Source organism: Rhipicephalus sanguineus, chromosome 8 (assembly GCF_013339695.2).
Source record: "Rhipicephalus sanguineus isolate Rsan-2018 chromosome 8, BIME_Rsan_1.4, whole genome shotgun sequence".
NCBI lineage: Eukaryota > Metazoa > Arthropoda > Arachnida > Ixodida > Ixodidae > Rhipicephalus > Rhipicephalus sanguineus.
The window spans coordinates 45,908,899-45,928,040 of record NC_051183.1 but is presented as its reverse complement, the minus strand read 5'-3'; the positions used below and the strand labels follow the sequence as shown (position 1 = coordinate 45,928,040).

The 19,142-nt window shown below is 47.1% G+C and overlaps 1 protein-coding gene across 1 annotated transcript in view; it reads right to left on the bottom strand.

Moving 5' to 3' along the window:
- LOC119401806 (atlastin-2) overlaps window positions 1-19,142 on the bottom strand; it is a 470,696-nt gene that overhangs the window by 225,985 nt on the left and 225,569 nt on the right. The gene's annotated exons all lie outside the window — the stretch shown is intronic.

Below are 19,142 nucleotides of genomic sequence, written 5' to 3'. Positions count from 1 at the left end.
GTTCTTGGCCCGCGGTCGCTACGACTTGCGTCGTCACGCGCGCCAACTGGCTGACGCGGGCCAAGAAACCACCGCCCACTTATCTGCCCACCGCTGCAACGGATCCGGCGAGTCCGGCCACAGCTGATTTCGTTCGCTCAAACCACGGCTGAGGGCAGCATTTTCGCTGTGCGCGAATGCGCTAGTCACGTGGTTCTTTTTTTTTGTATTTCGCGGGCTTTCTTTGCAGATAAGAAAAAATGGTTTACGTGAGACTTTCTTTATCGCAAATAATGCAATTGGGGTTTCTGAGGACGCTCTCGAACTTTGCAAGCCGAATTTTTTGCCCGAACTTAATATTTAGCAATTTAGTTAAATAATCCTAAATAAGTTAATTATCAAACAAAAAGTTGTCTGTAGTGCGCAACGTGACTGTCAGTAATTTGCAACTGATTTCACTCACCTGCTTTTAATATTCTATTTTTAACCCTTGCCTAAAGATAGGTGGGACACCCGGTATATTCCGTTTTCCAATAAGTGATCCTCTCTCGGTCAGGGTCTTCTAACTAACTGTTGGTGTTTAAAAAGCGAATCTGTTTAAGCTGTCGGTAACTTGTGCTCCGTCATAAAAAAGCTGTCATCATCATGCACCGGCACGCGCTCTCTTCAGTCTCTTTAGAGAGAAATGCAAATTTCCTCAGGAGGGTATGCGCCATAGGAATTCGGCATGTCCCACTACTGTGTACAGCACGTGAGAGCGCTAAACGGAAACTCTGCTCGGGGAAGCTGAGCACATTAAACTCGTGATAAAGAGAAAGAGAGATCGAAATAGATAGAAAGAAAGAGAGAATAGAGAGACAGAAAGAAGGAAAGAGAGAAAAAGATAAAGATAGAGAGAAAGAAAAAGAGAAACATAGATAGAAATAAAGGGAATAAAGACATAAAGACAGAGATAGTCATAGAAACAGAAAGAAAGAGCTAGAAAGAAACAGACACGATAAAGAAATAGAAAAAAGCCGGCAGATCCCACGCATTGTGGGAATCGATGTAATGCGAAGCAGCCAGCAAAGAGCTGCATACATCGTCTTGTATGTCACTGAGGAAAATGCGTGTCATGGTTTTCATGTTAACTCCTATTATTTATGTTCGTCACACAGTAACGTCGCGCAATACCAACTTCGGGGTCGATCAAGGTAGAGAAACGGCCGCCAGCGCCCCATGAGCGTGGCACGCAAGTCATGCTGTACATGACATGCGTGTCATGATTTTCATGATAACTCGTGTTATTTATGTTCGTCACACGGTCACGTCGCAAGATACCAATTTCGGTGCATATCAATCTAGCGAAACGGCCGCCAGCGCCCCATGAGCGTGGCACGTAAGTTATGCTGTACATGACATGCGTGTCATGATTTTCATGTTAACTCCTGTTATTTATATTCCGCGATCTCGCCGATCTGTCGTAGTAGCGTTTGGCCCGAGCCTGTGCCTTGCTCTTCTCATCCCCTGCCAGCTCCTGTGCTCAATGCAACCTTTCTAGCAGAGTTAGGACATATTCGACCACCGTAGGGTCCTCCGCTTGACCTTCCCATGACTCACGAAGAATACGGAGTGGGGTTCGCAGAGAGCGACCGTAGACCAATTCTGCCGGAGTAAATCCAGTGGCTTCATGAGGTGCAGTCCTGAGCGCAAACATGGTTGCTGGCAAGCACACATCCCAGTCGACCTTGCGCTCGAAGCTCAGTGCTCGAAGGACGCGTTTCATTACAGAGTGCAACTTTTCTACTGGGTTCGACTGGGGATGATACACCGAACTGTGGATTAATCGGATCCCACATTTCTCTAAGAAAGTTGTAGTCAGCGTGCTCGTGAAAACGGCCCCTTGATCGGACTGTAATTCAGCGGGAAAACCCACGCGCGCGAAAATAGACAACAGCGCGTTCACTATTTCTACCGAACTCAGTTCCTTTAAAGGCACTGCCTCAGGAAATTTGGTCGCGGGACAAATTACTGTCAAAACATGACGTTAACCGGATGTTGTTTTGGGAAGAGGCCCTACTGTGTCGATCACGAGTCGACGAAATGGCTCAGTGATCACCGGCACGAGCTTCATGGGGGCTCTAACCTTATCCTCTGGTTTTCCTACGCGCTGACAGGCGTCGCAGGTTCTCACAAAATTTTCTATGTCCCGGAAACAACCCGGCCAATAGTATTCTTGCAGCAGGCGATCCTTCGTTTTTCTGACCCCCAAGTGACCCGACCATGAGCTACCGTGAGCCAAGTGCAAAAGATCACGGCGGTAACGTTCCGGTACCACTAGCTGATCAAATTTCACCCCTCTACGATCTAGATACTTTCGATAAAGTATCCCGGACCTGTTCTGATACACCACGTTTTTCTTCGAAATTCCCTCGTTACTCTGACACCTTATATTTTGAAGAGTGGGGTCTGCTCTTAGCTGCACTATCAGGGTCGATCGATCTACTCCCAGCAAAGACTGCAGGCTACTAGATGCTGGAGTAATCAGTTCCTCACAGACATTTCCCGATTCAAGAGGGTCTTCCTGGTTTTCAGCCATGCCTGCATCGCTCACCTGATCAGTGCTTGGTGTGGTAACCGTGTCTACTGCGTTCGCGGGCTCATCCTCCACGGCTTTCTGAGTGATTCTCGGTGGAACATCGAGCGGTGCGGCCCTAGTTGCGAGTTCTTGCGCCTTCGAGCGAGTGAGCGCGCACACCACCCCCTCCCCGTACGCGAGGTTCTTCTGCCGTAGCAACCAATCGGATCTGTTTGAAAACAGGTATGCATACTGTATTGGCAAATGAGCAGATACAGCAGCCTCTGTATGCAATGCGCCAAAGGGGCCCTCGATGCATACTTTAGCGATCGGAAGGCATACGCTTTGTGGTTCCGCTGCTTGTTTAATCCAAGCGCACTCCCCTGTATAATGTCCAGGTTCAACATACGAGGGATGGACGACGTCCATAGTTGCTGCCGAATCCCGCAGCACGCGACACTCTTTTCCATTTACTATCAGCTCTCTGATATATGGCTCCAACAGTTGCATGTTTTCACCCTCGTTGTCGACTGACAGGCAAACAACTTTTGGACTCTTGCAGACGGCCGCCATGTGACCCGGCTTGTGGCAATTGTAGCACACAAGCGGACGCCTCTTTTCAAAAGCACTGTTTTGGTGCTTTTCCTCAGCCGGACTGGCTTCTTTACCTGCCTCCCGTTTCTCTGCGGTTTCAGCGTTGCGCTCTCGATTATCTTGGACTGAATGTCCCTTCCACCCAGGTGCCTTTTTGATCTGGCCCTCCTGCTGGGGAATTTCTCTTCTATCCAGCGCGCGGCGCGAGACGAACTCTTCCGCAAGCTCCGCGGCCTTCGAGACAGTGGTTACGTCCTCCCTGTCTTGCACCCAGAGCCTAACGTCTTGGGGCAAACGACGGTAAAACTGCTCGAGTCCGAAGCACTCCATCATTTTCTCTTTATCCTCACACGCCTTAGCCTCTTTGAGCCACTCCCTCATATTAGACATTAACTTGTATGCGAAGTCAGCATACGACTCGTCTTTCTGCTTTACGGCGTTCCGGAACTTCTGCCTGAATGCTTCCGCTGACAATCTATACCTCTTTAGCAGGCTCGACTTGACCTGGTCGTAATCATCTGCTTCCTCTTTTGTCAAGCGGGCAATTACATCGGCAGCCTCACACGGTAGTAAGGTAAGCAAGCACTGCGGCCACATCGTTTTGGTAAAACCCGCCTTCTCGCACGTGCGCTCGAAGTTTACCAAAAACAGACCTATGTCCTCTCCGGAGCGGTAGGGTTGCATTAGGTCTTTCATCCTGAACGACTTCCGTTCTACTCCGCTAGACGCTTCGCTACCTCCACTATTACTTTGAGCCTTGAGCAGCTCGACTTCAATGCGCTTCATCTCAAGCTCCCTTTCCAAACGCCTCTCATTTCTTTCTTCCGCTTCGCGCCTCTCATTTCTTTCTTCCGCTTCGCGCCTCTGATTTATTCCTTCAGCCTCGCGCCTCTCATTTCTTTTTTCCTCAATTAGCTCTAGACATTCTGAGAGCTCATCGTCGTCTGCCTCAAGGTTCTCAATAGTCTCGATAATCTCTGGCTTTCTCATTTGTTCTCGAACATCCAAACCCAAACTTTTAGCTAACTCTAGCAAAAGCGGTTTTTTCAGTGCCTTCAGATTCATGGTTGCTGCAAGTGCTGCTAACTTCACTACTACTAAGACGCTACGTTCCCATGCACAGGTCAACGTAGAGTAGTTACCCAAAATTACCACCTTTCGTACAAAACTCGAGACAAAGCCTGGTAAAATCTCAGTGAAGAAAAGTCAAGCACTCACCACACCCTGCAGCCATGATCTCGGCGGAGACGATCCCGATGCTGGCACGAGCTTGTTGCGACTTGTCGTGAGTAGAATCCCGTCGCTGCCATCCAGTTGTTACGAGCGGCGTCGTTGTCCGATGCGGACCCAGGGGATAGCGTGGAGCTGAGGGGCGGGAGTCGTACCGCAGGCCCAGGGACGTCCAGAACAGCAGGAAGCCGAGGCAGAGAGACCGGCGTTGAGGAAAAATTAACAGACGTTTATTTGCATCATAGAGGACAGGATCGTCAGAACGACACCCAGTCCGATCGATCCGTCCCGAGCAGACGCTCTGCTGCTCCTTAAATACGCTTCATTCCCAAGATAGGGAAACTCCTTAATCGGCAAATGTCCAATCACAAACGTGCATGCCTTTGAAGCTGCATAACTAACAAACGTCCAATCACAAGCATGCATGCCTTTGGAGGGTCCGTCTCTTCGACACATAGGTCATCGCCCCCAGGATGGCACGCCAGGGACCACTGCACTCTCACTCTCCACGTCCGACCAGTTCGGAAGAAAAGGGGGGGGGGGAACAATGCCACCTCGGGGAAATGATAATCCTTTTACGAACAAAGGCACCAGCTTTAGCCAAAGCAAGCTCGTTGCAAACACGTGTTCCACGGAAGAGATCCGCGCGTAGCTGCCAGCTTCCCGCCGAAGCGCTCAGTTCAGGGAAAAGACAGCAGGTGTAGGTGCCTAATCCGTTCTCCGAAGTGAGGGGGGGGGGGGTCCAAGAAGCGGGAAAACTCGTTTGGAGACAGCTGGCCCAGGACCTTCGTATCTGCTTTGTAACAACGCTAACACAGTGCAAGGCTGGCAAAAGACGGCACAGGCTCTCGCGCAATCAGAACGCGGGTCGTTTCTCGTCCTCCTTCACAGGCGCATCCTCGGTCGTGCATCTGCTCCACTACATGCGTTGTTATGTGAATACTACTTGTGCCTCGGTTTAACTACGGACGTAATGGACCAAGTGCAATACCTACAATATGTGCCGTGACAGTGACGGCGTACTAAAGCGACTAATTCCTTCGAGTTTATGGAAGTATGTCTCAATGATTACGCGTAAGAGCTCATCATGCGCCCGCTGAAATCGCGCCGTGGTATGGAAAAGGGCAGTGAATTGCCACTGTTTACAATGAAAAAGAATCGCGCGCAAGATTTGTTCATAACACTCAGTTTGTTTGTGTTCACGTTCCCGTTGCTTTTTTCCAAAACACCACATTTTCGTATCGGCCGCGGCATGATAACTTTGAGCGCGAAATTCTCGAAGGTCACTTAATTAACCTTTATCAAAGTACTGTCAGTACGCGTGGCTATCACAATTGAAGAACGAAGTTGGCTGCTTTAAATGTTTAACCTGGTTTTCGGATGATTTGCGCACACATATGTGCGTCATACACATATATGCATCATATATACGTTATATATGACGTATATACGTCACATATACGTCATATAGTACAGTAGGTACGAGGAAAAGCGAATACATTAGAGGGAGAGAGCGGAGTGAAGGAGAGTGATGGAGAGCGATGGACACGGAGGTTGGAGCCTGGGAGGGGAGAGAGTAATGTCTAGTAAAATGATGAGTGCTGAGGCAAGGAAATGGGAGGAGGAGGAGGTAGGCGAGCGTTTAGGGAAAACTGTGCTCGGTGAAGTGGACAGGAGGAAGGAAAAGAGAAGTAGAGGAGATGAGAAGTAGAGAGCAGGAGGCGGAAAAAATAAAACGAAAAATAAAACGACATTCTAAAGCCAGTACAATATGGCTTCCAAAAAAAAAACAAATCGACAGAGCTTGCCTTTCTTGCACAAAAAAGAAATATATGCTTGAAAATTTCGAAAATCACAACCTCGTATTAGGTGTTTTTTTAGATTTCACGAAGGCATTTGATAGCCTTAGCCATCATATTCTTCTGCAGAAGCTTCATCGCTATGGTATTAGGGGTAATGCCCACTCGTTGATATCATCGTACCTACAACACCGCTCACAGTATGTAGAAATTAATGGACACGCGTCTTCTTCCAGAAAGGTTAAATTAGGTGTACCTCAAGGAAGCATCTGAGGCCCGTTTTTATTTCTTTTGTATATTAATGACATTGTCAGCGTTTATCAGACGGTAAAGTATGTCATCTACGCTGATGATACGAGCATTTTCTTCGCTGGTCGCTCCGCTCGTGACTTGGCGGATCATGCCAACGGCACCCTTGAGTTAATTCAGCAATGGTCGATAGATAATCACCTGGGTTTGAATGTTGCAGAAAGAAAAGCCTTGATGTTTCACCCTCGTCATAAAGAATGTCTTACGTATCCGCTATTTAATAATGGTGCATCAGTTTAATACGTTAGGTCTTTCAAAAGACTAGGCATCTATTTTTCCGCTACAATGTCATGGGATGCACAAGTTGATTTCTTGGTTAAAAAACTTTCTGGTACTATAGGACTTTTGCAGCGAAACAGTACAACGTTTCCGGTTACAGTAAATCTACTCCTCTACAACTCGCGTTTCTCTACAACTCTGAACTATGGTGCTCTTGCGTGGGGCACAACCACAAAGGCAAATATCATGAAATTATTTCTATTACAAAAGCGAATTATTAGAGTATCTTGTAATGTGCCCTATTTGTCACATACAGCTGAATTGTTTGTCAAATTGCATATCGTTAGAGTTCCATCACTTTACGAATATAGGATTTATGGCTATTACAAATTACGCACAAAAAACCAAGACAATGCCTTGGAAAACTTAGCCAATCTTAAAACAAACGCAGTAGCACACAACACCCGTAACGCAGAGCAGTGGGAGGTGGCACGATGTCGCACAAACTATGGGAAGCAAATGGTCCGTTACCAGCTACCCTCACTGTTAAACCAGTTGCAGAAAACAAATGGCGTCGATATTGAAAAGTTAACATTGAAAGAGTTCCGCGATATATATATAAATAAGCCAAAATGTTGTTCATATTATTAGACACCTTATTTGTATACATCCTTTCAAGGTTCGCGTTAGGTATATATGTTACCTCATTTCGTTGGTTTATTTTCTTTTTTTTGGATGCTGTTTTTTTCACCCAGCCAACACTATTTCACACTTGGGTTTTCTTTTCTTCGTTATATCCTGTTACACGAATGTTCCACAGTTTTCGCTGATATGTATCAATAACTCTTGTGTACCTTTGCAATCAGTTCCATCTTATTATTATTTGTCCAGTTCACTGCCTGCTGCTGTCCTAGCAAGAAGGGGCTGTCACCTCGTCAGGCTACTCACTGTAGTAGCTTTTTGTGACAGCTCCTATCTTTCCTTTCTTCGAAAGATGAATAAACTTGATTTGAATGAATTTGATGTAAAAAAAAAATTCCCTTCGCCTGGTGGCACTCAAACCCCGGCACCCACGGTCCGAAGGCAAGCGCCGTAACCACTCGGCTATCACGAGACGGTTCCAAAACAAGCGCTTACGTGAGCCATATGATTGCGTTGCTATGGACGACAGAAAGCGACAGATATAGAAATAGAAAGATAGACACGATCAATTACAGAAAGAAAGAGAAACAGAGAGAGAGAGAGAGAAGGAAAGAGAAGAACAGAAAGAAAGCATAGCATAGTCAGGTATGTATAGTATAGCAATGGTGTGGGAAAGGGAAGTGAAGGTGAGGTGGAAGAAAAGGACGAGGGTAGGGCATAGCAATGCATACTACAGTATAGCAAGAAGTAGGTAAGGAAAGGTCAAGTGGCTTGATGTCTGAGTGAGGAGGAGAGAAAGGCCACCCGCTTCGCTTTTTCCAGTTTTCGCATCACTAGTGCGTAGCTGCCCCATTTTCAATTTTTAAAAATTGTAAACTGTCAATAAAACAGGGAACACGTTACTGACGGCGTGGGACCGCAAGGCCTCATGGTCCCATGCCGCCAAGTTCCCACAGAGTCGGGTGCCCCCACAAGTTATTCGCATTGACGTGATGTCAGATCGGTGTTGTCATTGCCAACTTATATATAAGATGCGGATTTTCTTTCCAATAAACTTTAGTTCCAAGTTAGCGCCTGTCCTGTGTGTTCTTTACTGTGCCCTGTTTTTCCTCGCGCTTCGCTTCGACATGATTCGTATTGCCGTAACCCCACAACGAAGCGCGTTTGTACCTATTTTACCGGTAGGCACCCGGTGATGTGGGTACCCAGATATAACCGAGCGGTAGGTCAGGGTACTCCTCTGCCCCTTAGGACACCGGCGGTACTGGGGATTGAACCCGTTAGCTCCTACATTGGATGCAGACGCCCGACAACTTTGCTACAACTGCGGTAAAATTATTGGTGAAAAAATGCTCTATATCAATTTTATCAAAATGCGACGAAACTTGAGAAAATGGATAACGCGCCTAATGGCTGCAACTATATTTTCCTGCGAACCACACCGACAGCGGGATTCGAACGATCAACCTTTCGGTTACGAAGCGAACACTTCACCGCTCGGTTACTGAAACGACACAGATAACAGTGTTTTCAAGTTGGTGTGCACCTCCTTTTAGCTCACAACAAAAATTAAATGCGTGGTTTGCATGTGTGAGCCTTCGTACATGTCACCCTCCCCAAAATTAAGTAGAATTTTCACCAGAACGTAAAGTTATCGATTTAGTAATTTTAAGAAACCGAAAACCGTACCATTTTGGTTGGAAAGATTCTCAAAATGTTTTTATTCCAAGCTCCATGAATTGTCAAAATATGGAAAAAAACATGGTTGATCCCTCCATCATAGGAATCGGAATAACACGAAAGTAAAGCGTGCCCTTACAGAAGTAACTAAATGCTTACTGTACATTGATATAAGAGAGTTTGCACAATGCATATTGATGTGTGGCAGATAATGGCGCCGTTTAACGTGTATGCACCCACTTTGATGATTGGTGGTGCATCTCCATCCCGACGACTAACGTCCATGTTAAATGATTAAACAGACCCTTGTGGAAGCTGTAATAGTTATTGGTGAAAGCGTAATCAGAGAACGAGGTGTGATAGATAGAAGTGCGTCGCATATTGGACGCGGAACTTGGTCGCCATCCCGCGGCATGTTAAAATGTGATTGAACACCACGGCCGGACTAGGGGGAAACGCAAAGCGCGTCGTGCCGTCCCGGTAGGCCGGCCGCGATTTTTCTCGGGGCGAGCGCGTGAGCATGGAACGCGGTGTTACAGCCAGGTGAGGCAGGCGCGCGTCGCAGAGCTATTTTTGGTTTGTATTAGCGTGATGCTGAGCGACGCCGACGCTTTTACGACGCTTGGGCAAAGGTCGCCACCTCGCGGTGTTTTAAGGAATTGACAAAATTAAACTTCTATGGAAAACGTGCCGAATAGGACGGACGCGTAAACGCGTTGCAGGTGCTAGTCGCGGAGGCCAAAGCAATGACGAATTACTTTACCTTACCACTACCAGAGGTCACCACCCAGCCGACCGCGACAGTGGTAGATATAAAAGGCGCGTTCGTAAAGCTTCCAGAGTCTGTGACCGTGGCGCAGTGGATAGCGTGCCCGGCATCTGTTGTTGCGGACCGAGCGGTCGTGGGTTCGATGCCCATTGACGGTACCTTTTTTTCTTTGCCATCTGATTGTGTATATTTTTTCGACGTCATTTCCGTGACGGAAATACGTCACTGAAGTCTTGGTGGACCCCGGCATAAAACACTTTCGTGTTAAAATTCATGATTTCCAAATGCTTTCGCTTGATCCTTTACATTGCTATTAACCCCAAATTTTTTTTATCCAAATTTGCATGAACCCTAGAAGCATCGAAGAAGTGAAGTTTTCTAGCTTGCCTTTTTGGTTGTAACTCTCACCAAAATTGATTTGATGCAAATTGGATGAATCTTCAAGACATAAAAAAACTGAAGCTTTACAAAGGCTTGTAATTGGAAAGTACCCTTGTAATTGGAAAGTACCTCTAGAAGCTCGAGATTGGATGTATTGAGATTGCAAAACATTGAAAATTTGAATGTTTCTAAGGGCTACAGTGTTACCCATTTTATTGAATATCACCCAAAAATTTATTCGATCCAACTTGGATGAGTCTTCAACATAGCAAGAAATTGGAAGTTTTCCAAAGGCTTAGAGTCGTGGTCGGAAATTTATGTGAAATATATTTCTGTTAAATTATATGTATATACAAAACATCGAGAAATTGAAGATTTACAAAGGCTATAGCTTTACCCTTGTGGTTCGAAATTACGCCACAATTTATTTTTTAAAAATTGGATGAATCTTAAAGATATTGCGAAATTGAAGTTTTCTGAAGGCCTTATGTTTGTGGTCGGAAGTTCGTCTGCAATTTATGTGATCCAAAGGCGACTACACCTAAAGAAGTCGAAAAATTCAGAATTTCTATAGGCCTTACCTATTGTTAATATGTTAGTCCTAGTGGTTAGTCCTAGTTGTTAGTCCTAGTTGTTGCAGTGTTTACGCAAGGAGTATGGAATATTGCACGACCCCTATCACGGCTTCGAGGAAGCTGTGGTGCCTGTAGTGATTGCGATTCGTTGCTTCAGCGTGATTTTTACTCATGCTTCTATATGCGCTGGCTTCCGGTTAGACCAGTCGCTTCCGATGCCCTATCTCGTCTAAGCCAGGGCTTCTTGCCTCAGTTGTGTGGACACGCGCTTCCTTGTGTTCTTTCGCACGCCGTCCCCTACACTTTTGTAGCTGCTTTGTGAGATCGTTATGGTAGTCTCGTATGCGGCTGGATATCGCGTGGTCGACACAGCAGCCTAGTTTGCCTTCTGAGAGGTACGTAGAGAATGCGACTTTGGTTTGGTTTCTGTGACTGATTCGACAATCGTATCGTTCCGGACAGTAGCGAATCTGGAATTTGTATGTTCGTAACTTGGGGAATGATGTGTTTTTTTTCTACTTCATGCTCACTTTAGCGCTTCATTTTAACCTAAACGTAATGGTCAACCACCAATAATTCCATACTATTTTCGCTGGCAGATCTGAACGTCAATCTTATCATCCGTGATACTAGACATAAGGAAAAGTGGCATGTCCCCACACCCCGAAGCACATATGGCAAACGATCATTCAAACACAGTGTGCCCATTCTACTTAATAAACTCGGAAATGAAGCGTTTAACCCTTTGTGCAATTCTAATGACGAAATAAGACTATTTTGTGAGTCATGCCAGAAAGATGACTAACGTTCGATACAATGTTTGTTTCACTTATGTTGTGATAGCGTGTGTGTATTAGCAAAGAAACGTGTATATGCGGGCATATAGATATGTGTACAAATAATTGTGTATATGGTACGTAAATATATGTGTGTATTGTGTATATTTATATTTATAGATACATATTTTTATCTGCGCATATACAAATGTGTGTCTTACATACTTTCTCTTTTTGATAGAAAGTGTATGTTGTCTCAAGTATTATCAAGTTTTAAGTATTGCATTTATTAGAGATATTTCTGCGGTGTCCTGCTGTCATTTATACAAGAAGGCAGGACCCTCGTCCTGCACTCTTGTAGCTGCTTTAGCTTTTAGTCCTGCCTCCTCTTTTTCAATGTGACATGAAAATAAAAGTTAGTGATTGATTTTCCTTCCAGCTTTTTCGTCGCGAGACGTTGGTTGCTCTGCGGGAATTGCAATAAGCTACGTTTTTTTAGGTAGCCTGAAGCAAGACGTTGGTCATTTAATTTACTTGAATGAACAGCTGCCAACGAGGGATTTCGTTGGTGTACACAAGTTTCGGTTTGTGTTTGTCGACAGGGATGGCCATTTTTTCTAGGAACCAAACCGAATACAAGCGAACCTTTGCGTTACACACGCTGCCCCAGCTGCCAGAGTTGAAAAATATGTTGACGCCTTTGTGATGACGCAAGGATATGCGTGCTCCTGACTATTGCATGGAGAAAGTCAGGTTAAATCTTGAGTTCTGTTTATTTGCCTCATTGGGCAGTATCGATTAACCAACTTTTGAAGCAATGAAACCGAAAAAAAGATTCCAAAGGGAAATTTGTAGATAGGTTTTCAAAACGTCCAGTTAGGCAGTTTTTAACTTTCTGTCTATTACGTGTTATTGTTTTTCTGCTTACTACAGGTTCTCGCGTACTACACAAATATACCGCGGAACAGGCTCGTTTTCTCACCGTGATATCAGTGCTTCCTAACGTACCTATACAAACGATATGCTTGCGTCACGGCGGTTCATGACAGCGATAAGCAGACGCAGCCGTTATCAATTTTACTGTAGGAACAGGCGCGTCATTGCACAACCACCAGCGTCGTCGCTGCCTTGTTACCTTTATAACGGCAGCACACCCGTCCAAACGCTATGGCCGGTTGCACGCGGCACAGTAGGAAGCAGGGGAGTAGCCAGGGGAGGGGGATTCGGGGGGGTTCAACCCTTCCCCTATGAAATTTTTCGATTTTGCATGTGTATATATATACACACACATACAAACGTACGCACGAACAAACAAATATGATGGTTGAACCCTCCCCTCTCCCCACCCCCGAAAAAAATTTCTGGCTACGCTTCTGGTAGGGAGCACTGCCATCCCGGCGCCCATAGGCTCTAAGCGGGCATGTCACAGTAGTATTCTTCCGCATTTCGCGGGCATCTGTAGCAAACAGAAAAATTACACCATCTCCGGGGACCATGAGGCGATGCGAAGCCGGATCACTTGCACGATCGCGTTCCGTTGGCGTTCGTTGGGCATGCTGCCGACCTCGCGTCGTGGAACGCGAAGAGGGACGCTACGCGCGTCGTATCTTCCATCTAGCCTGGCCGTTAATTCTCACAGGGCGAGCGGGGAACGCGGTTGACAGGCGGGCGAGAGGGGGGCGGCGTAGGAGAGGAGAGAGAAGGGGAGGGGATGCGCATGCGCTCGAGCTCATCGCGGCGTTGCGCAGGAGAGAATTTCGGCATGTCTAGCCCGCGTTTCAGAGGAAGAGTGGAAAGGGGTATGGGAGAGGGGTATGGGAGAGGAGGAGGGGAGAGGGAAAGTGGAGAGGGGCAGGGGAGAGGGTGAGTGGAGAGGGGAAGTGGAGAGGGAGTGTGGAGAGGGTATGCGCATGCGCAGTAAGGGTGGTCACGCCGCACACCACCACCACCACCACCACCACCACCACCGGATTGAGCTCCGCCTTAAGATACTTCGCATCTAAAAAGATGGTTGATCCCTCCGTCATAGGAATCGGAATAACACGAAAGTAAAACGTGCCCTTACAGAAGTAATTGAATGTTTACTGCACATTGATAAAAGAGAGTCTGCACAGTGTATATTGATGTCTGGCAGCTATAGCGCGGTTTAAAGGGGCCGTGCAACACTTTTTCAAGTAGCCATGGAATGGCTTCATTGAAGGAGCTTATTTCCTCGCGAATCGACCACCGCAAAAAATTTTAGAATCCTTCCAGTACGAGCGGAGTTACAAAAATATGTCGCACGCTGTAATTGCTTTCTCTCTTTTCTCATAAATGTTGAGGCTTGGACTAGTTGGTTGGTAATCATACTGGCATGCTTTTGCAGCGCGGAAACACAGGGAAAAAGGACAGAGTAGACAGAAAGAGCGCTGTTTTTGTCTACTCTGTTCTTTCTTCCTATGTTCGCGCGCTGCAAAAACCTGCCAGTACGACTCTCTTTTCTCGTCCTGAGGAAAGAGCTGGAAGCTAAGAAGGGAGGGGTGGCACGGGGGAACAAGGTACGTCACGCGCGCTTTGTGACCTCGAGCACTTCTTTTTGTTTCTTCGAACGCGCGGCGTACGTTCAGTGCGATCGCGAGCGCACGCGGTCAAGTGACGGCCTCCCGCGGCGGCCGCAGTAACTACCGAGCGCGCCATGTTCAAATCAGCCAATGGCGGGAACTTCTGTCAGTGACACCGCAAGCATCGTTTTGTCGAGAGAAGAGGAAGCGATTTCTAGCTGACTTTGATAATTTATTGTAAATCCCAGGACGCGTGCTGCGCTATAATGTGTGGCGCGCGTGTTCTCGGGAGTCTCGACTATCGATCGGGAGCGTTTTCTGACCATGCTGAAAAAATGTTGCAGGGCCCCTTTAACGTCGACGCACCCACTTTGATGCTTCGCGATATATCTGCATCCCATCCCCGTACATGTTCAATTATTAGACAAACCCTTGTGGTAGCTGTAGTAGTTAACGGCGAAAGCGTAATCGGAGAAATAGGTGTGATATTCAGAACAGCATCGCATATTGGGACGCAGAACCTGGGCTAAGGTATCCATACGTGGCATGTTAAAGTGTGATTGAGCACCACGGCCGGACTAGATGGAAACGCAACGCGGGTCGTGCTGCTCCTGTAGCCCGGTCGCGATGTTTCTTGGAGCGAGCGTGAGCGGGGAACGCGGTGTTACAGCCAGGTGAGGCAGGTGCGCGTCGCAGAGCTATTTTTGGTTTGAATTAGCGTGATGCTATAAGCGAGGCTGACCGTTTACGACTTTTGGGCTAAGTTCGCCACCTCGCGGTGTGTTAAGGCATTGAGAGAATTGCAGTTCTATTGAAAATGTGCCGAATGGGACGAACGTGTAGCAACACGCGTTGCACGTGCTAATGACGGAGGCCCCAGTCACGATGAATTACTTTACTTTACCGCTCCCAGAGGGCAACACCACCCCACCAACCGAGAGTATTGTGAGAAGAAAGCGTGAGATATCAAAGTCACGATCGTAAAGCCTCTAGATTCTATGACCGTGGCGCAGCGGATAGCGTGCCCGGCATATGTTGTTGCGGACCGAGAGGTCGTGGGTTAGATGCCCATGGTCGGAACATTTTTTTCCTTGCCCTCTGATCATGTAAATTTTTTTTCGACGTCATTTCTCTGACGGAAATACGTCAGTGAAGTCTTGGTGGACCCCGGCATAAAACAATTTCATGTTAAAACAATAATGCGGAATAGAGCGACAGATGGACGCAGTCTAATCGGACATTGTGCAAATCGATCTGGTAATTGTTAATTGGACATTCTTGCCCAGCTTCGTTGCTGCGAGAGTTTGTAAATTCACCTTGCCTAACTAAGAAATTCATCATAACACTAAAATACTGTGACTTACTCCGTGCATTAGTCAGCAACGTGCATTTGATAGTGTCGTCATAAAGGGTGTCGGCATATGTTTAAGCTCTGGCTAGAATTAGCTGGAGCATCCTGCATAAGTATACGCTACAAAAACCTGAATGATCAAAATGAATCCTTACCTCTCCACTATGGGCCATCCAGCTATGGCCATCCAGCAAGCCCGCGAGGCGGCGAAGAGGCAAGACCTCGACGTCCCCACGTGGGAGGCCTAGGCCAAGGAACCTAAACTGCTGGTTCATAATAAAGTTTATTCCTCCTCCTCCTCCTCTACACTAAAGAGGTCATTGCGGTACAACAGTGGATGCGGTACAAGAGTACAAAAGTTCGTTATGGTTCAAGAGTGAATGTGCCATCTTAATTGCATAAGAAATTGCCTAGTTGGCTTAGAAATCGATGCACTCGCGCACTTGGCCGCAGAGCGCAAAGGCCGGCATTACGAGGACAGGCGTGCTCAAGTATGGACCTGACAATAGAGGAGGAGGAGCCGCCACCGTATGTACAGTACCATTGCAGAGATGCCTCTCTGACGTTGGTGGATGCCGATCAAACACCGTCACAGGCGCCTCAGAAAAGAAGACGCGGATGTTGGTGCACAGCGATGAAATCGCTAGAAATTGCTGTTGTGCTATGCCTTATCACAACGGTGGCTGCTATAACGCTGTTTTTTCTGCAGCGAGCTGAGGTAAGTCACCATCGCTGTGTTTATGATCGTTCCGTCATTCTATAAGCTCTCGTAACAATGCAGAAGTTCACGAAAAGACGGAGGCTTGAAGAGATGAATATTCTTGAAACAGGGGGTATCGGTGGAGTCAACGTTTCAGGAAGTGGTCCTGTCTTCTTCAAGGAGGTAGCTGCCTACCTCAGCGCATGTTTGCGTATGCTTCGTACGCTCCCTCCAAACTACGAAAGCGTAGGAAGGGAGGGCAAGTAGCACATACGGTGTCGCTGGAGCCAACGTTTCGAGAAGTGGTGCTGTCTAAGGCAGCAGCTACCTACCATAGCGCATTTATGTGTATGCTTCGCACACTGTCCCCCAACCACAAAGGCCGAGGAGGAGATGGCAAGTTGAACAAGGGGTGTCACTGAAGCCAACGTTTCGAGAAATGGTCTTGTCTTCATCAAGGCAATAACTGCCTACCTGAGCGCATGTATGTGTATGCTTCGTACACTCTTCCGCAACCGCAAAAGTGGAGGAGGAGAGGGCTAGTTGAGCGGGCAGTATCGCTTGTGTCAACACTTCCATAAGTGGTGCTGTCTTCTTCAAGGAAGCATCTGCCTGCTTTAGCGCTACTGTGCGTATGCTTCGTACGTGCTGCCCGAACCATAGAGGCGGACGAGGAGAGAGAGAGTTGCACAGGGGGTGTCTATGGAGCCAGCGTTTCGAGAAGTGGTCCTGTCTTCTACAAGGTAGCAACTGCTTACGTTACCCCATCTATTTGTATGTTTCGTACCCACTCCTCCAACCACAAAGGTGGAGGAGGAGAGGGCCTTCAAGAAGTTAAGGCCACTTGTCGAAACGTTTGCTCCACGGACACTCCCTGTTCGAGAATATTCATCTCTATAAGCTCTCGTGTATTATACGTTTGCGTAAACAGGAACAGTGGATCAGATAGTTTTATCAGAAAAACGAAAATGTGAAAGGAAATTAATTGTCACCTACACGGTTTGTTGTAGTTTGAGACTTTTAAATAGGCGCGGCGGGTTTCTGAGAAAGAAAACATTGCAGTGTAAGAAAAACAAGTCTAGTTCCGCCGCTTTGCGGCCTACTGGATCTAGCCTCATAATATGCTCCTAGTATTCGTAGATATTATAGTATCCGTGGCCGGGTGTCACCGATACTCTTATCGCGTATACACACTGTACTATTATACCACATGATCTGCACATGCTCGAGTTTCCGGCGGAAGTGGTTCCACCATTTGAGTCGTACCACTCTGAGCTCAGCTGCTGCGACTCATTGCGACTCAGGTATACCGGTGCTTTGCAGAAATTCTCTACGGAGAAAAGCTGTGTCCGGACCTCCAATGTATTAATTTTATTTCAGCTGAACCAGCATTGCAGCTCTAAGAAAAAAAAATGAACAGTCGACACCTGGTCGCGGAATCGTTAATTGATGCGCTTGCGTCACTTCGCATTGCTGTTGCTTATGTTCGCTGAATAACCAATAATAAACGAAATGAGAAAGCGCGTTCCAATCGCCACGAAAGGAAAAATCTGCTTCAGTGAGTGTCGGCCTGCAATCGATACAATGTGCTCTAGGGCATAGGCGTGCACAGGATTCCCCTTCAGGAGGGCAAAGATTCGTCGCAGCGCACCCCCCCCCTCCCAATTATGTCAATGTATGACGCTGACATTGCGCCCCCCCCCCTCCCATGTCGTAGCGCGCGCCCTCCCTATTATGTGAATGTGTGGGGCTGACTTTGCGCCCCCTCTTAGGTGAATAGGGGGGAGGCGCCCACCCCTGACCCCCCTCCCCCCTGTGCGCACGCCTATGCTATATGGGGAAAACTACCGAGCTCTCCGCGACAACGAAGACAGCAAAAAAAATTACTGAAGCCACGAAATAAAGGCTTCTTGCATTTATATTTTTGTGGAGTCAGCACATCCCACGTAGTACGGTGTTCTGCCAACGTAGGGCTTTGATCAAACGGGAATGGAGATGAAACGGTTGTGTGAAGCCGTTTAGAGGCTCGTCGGCGGAAAAGCGACTTCCCGCATGCCGCGTTCAAAAGTTAAACGGCTGCCGCTAACATCACGGAAATATTGCGAACGGAAAAATATTTCCTGTTGCTCGAAGGATGCATGAGTCAGTGAGTGACTGGTGACACAAACAATGCGGCGCATAGCGGTAGCTCGCTCTCGCTGTCGGCGGAGGCCTCACCGCCGATGACTCGGCGCTAATATCGTCGCTAGGCCTCTAATGCTTCAAAACTCCAGGACGGTGCTGTCAAGAGCCACCTACGCTCATGAATTATGCTAAGATTTGTTTCCATTGTTGCCGCTTTAGGCTAAGCTTGTGATAATATTCCAGAATGAAAGTAACTAGCATAGGTGTCCACTTGATATAGGGGGAGGGGGGGAAGGCTCCTCTCATCATTAAAGGGAGGCACCGATTCTGCCCCAAACCTGCACTCAGTAGGTTCTTTCAGGTCATAATTGGATGCGCTGGGTTATGACTATGCGCATTTTTTTACGATAATGTCGACCAGGGACCCGTGATGTTAACTTCAAATAAATGTTCTTTTCGCGTCTTTACACCGGAAAGATGGAGACCAATGGCTATGCCAAGCTCTACCCTTCCCCTCCTGCATTCCCTCCTTCTCACTCTGACTTCCGTTTCCCTCCCTCTTACTATACACTACTATATACAATACTATGCTATGCTTCACTCTCTATCCTCCTCCAAGTTTCCTTCGTCCACACCATCACATCACTGCTCCTCACCCTCTCTTTCCATTCTCACCCCCTTTCCATACTATATTATGCAAGGCTATTCCATACATGCTTTTTCCTGCGTGATCCCAAGCGACAACATGAGATGACATCATGCGATGACAACACACAACAGCGTACGACAGCCCGGGCCTGTAAACTGCCCTGCACTTAAAAATTGGATGCGGCTCTAATCCTTGAATAACCATCTGGTAGTAACCCTAGCATCTCGGCGATCGTGTTCTCTTGTGTATTCTTTGGGTGAACTTCGTG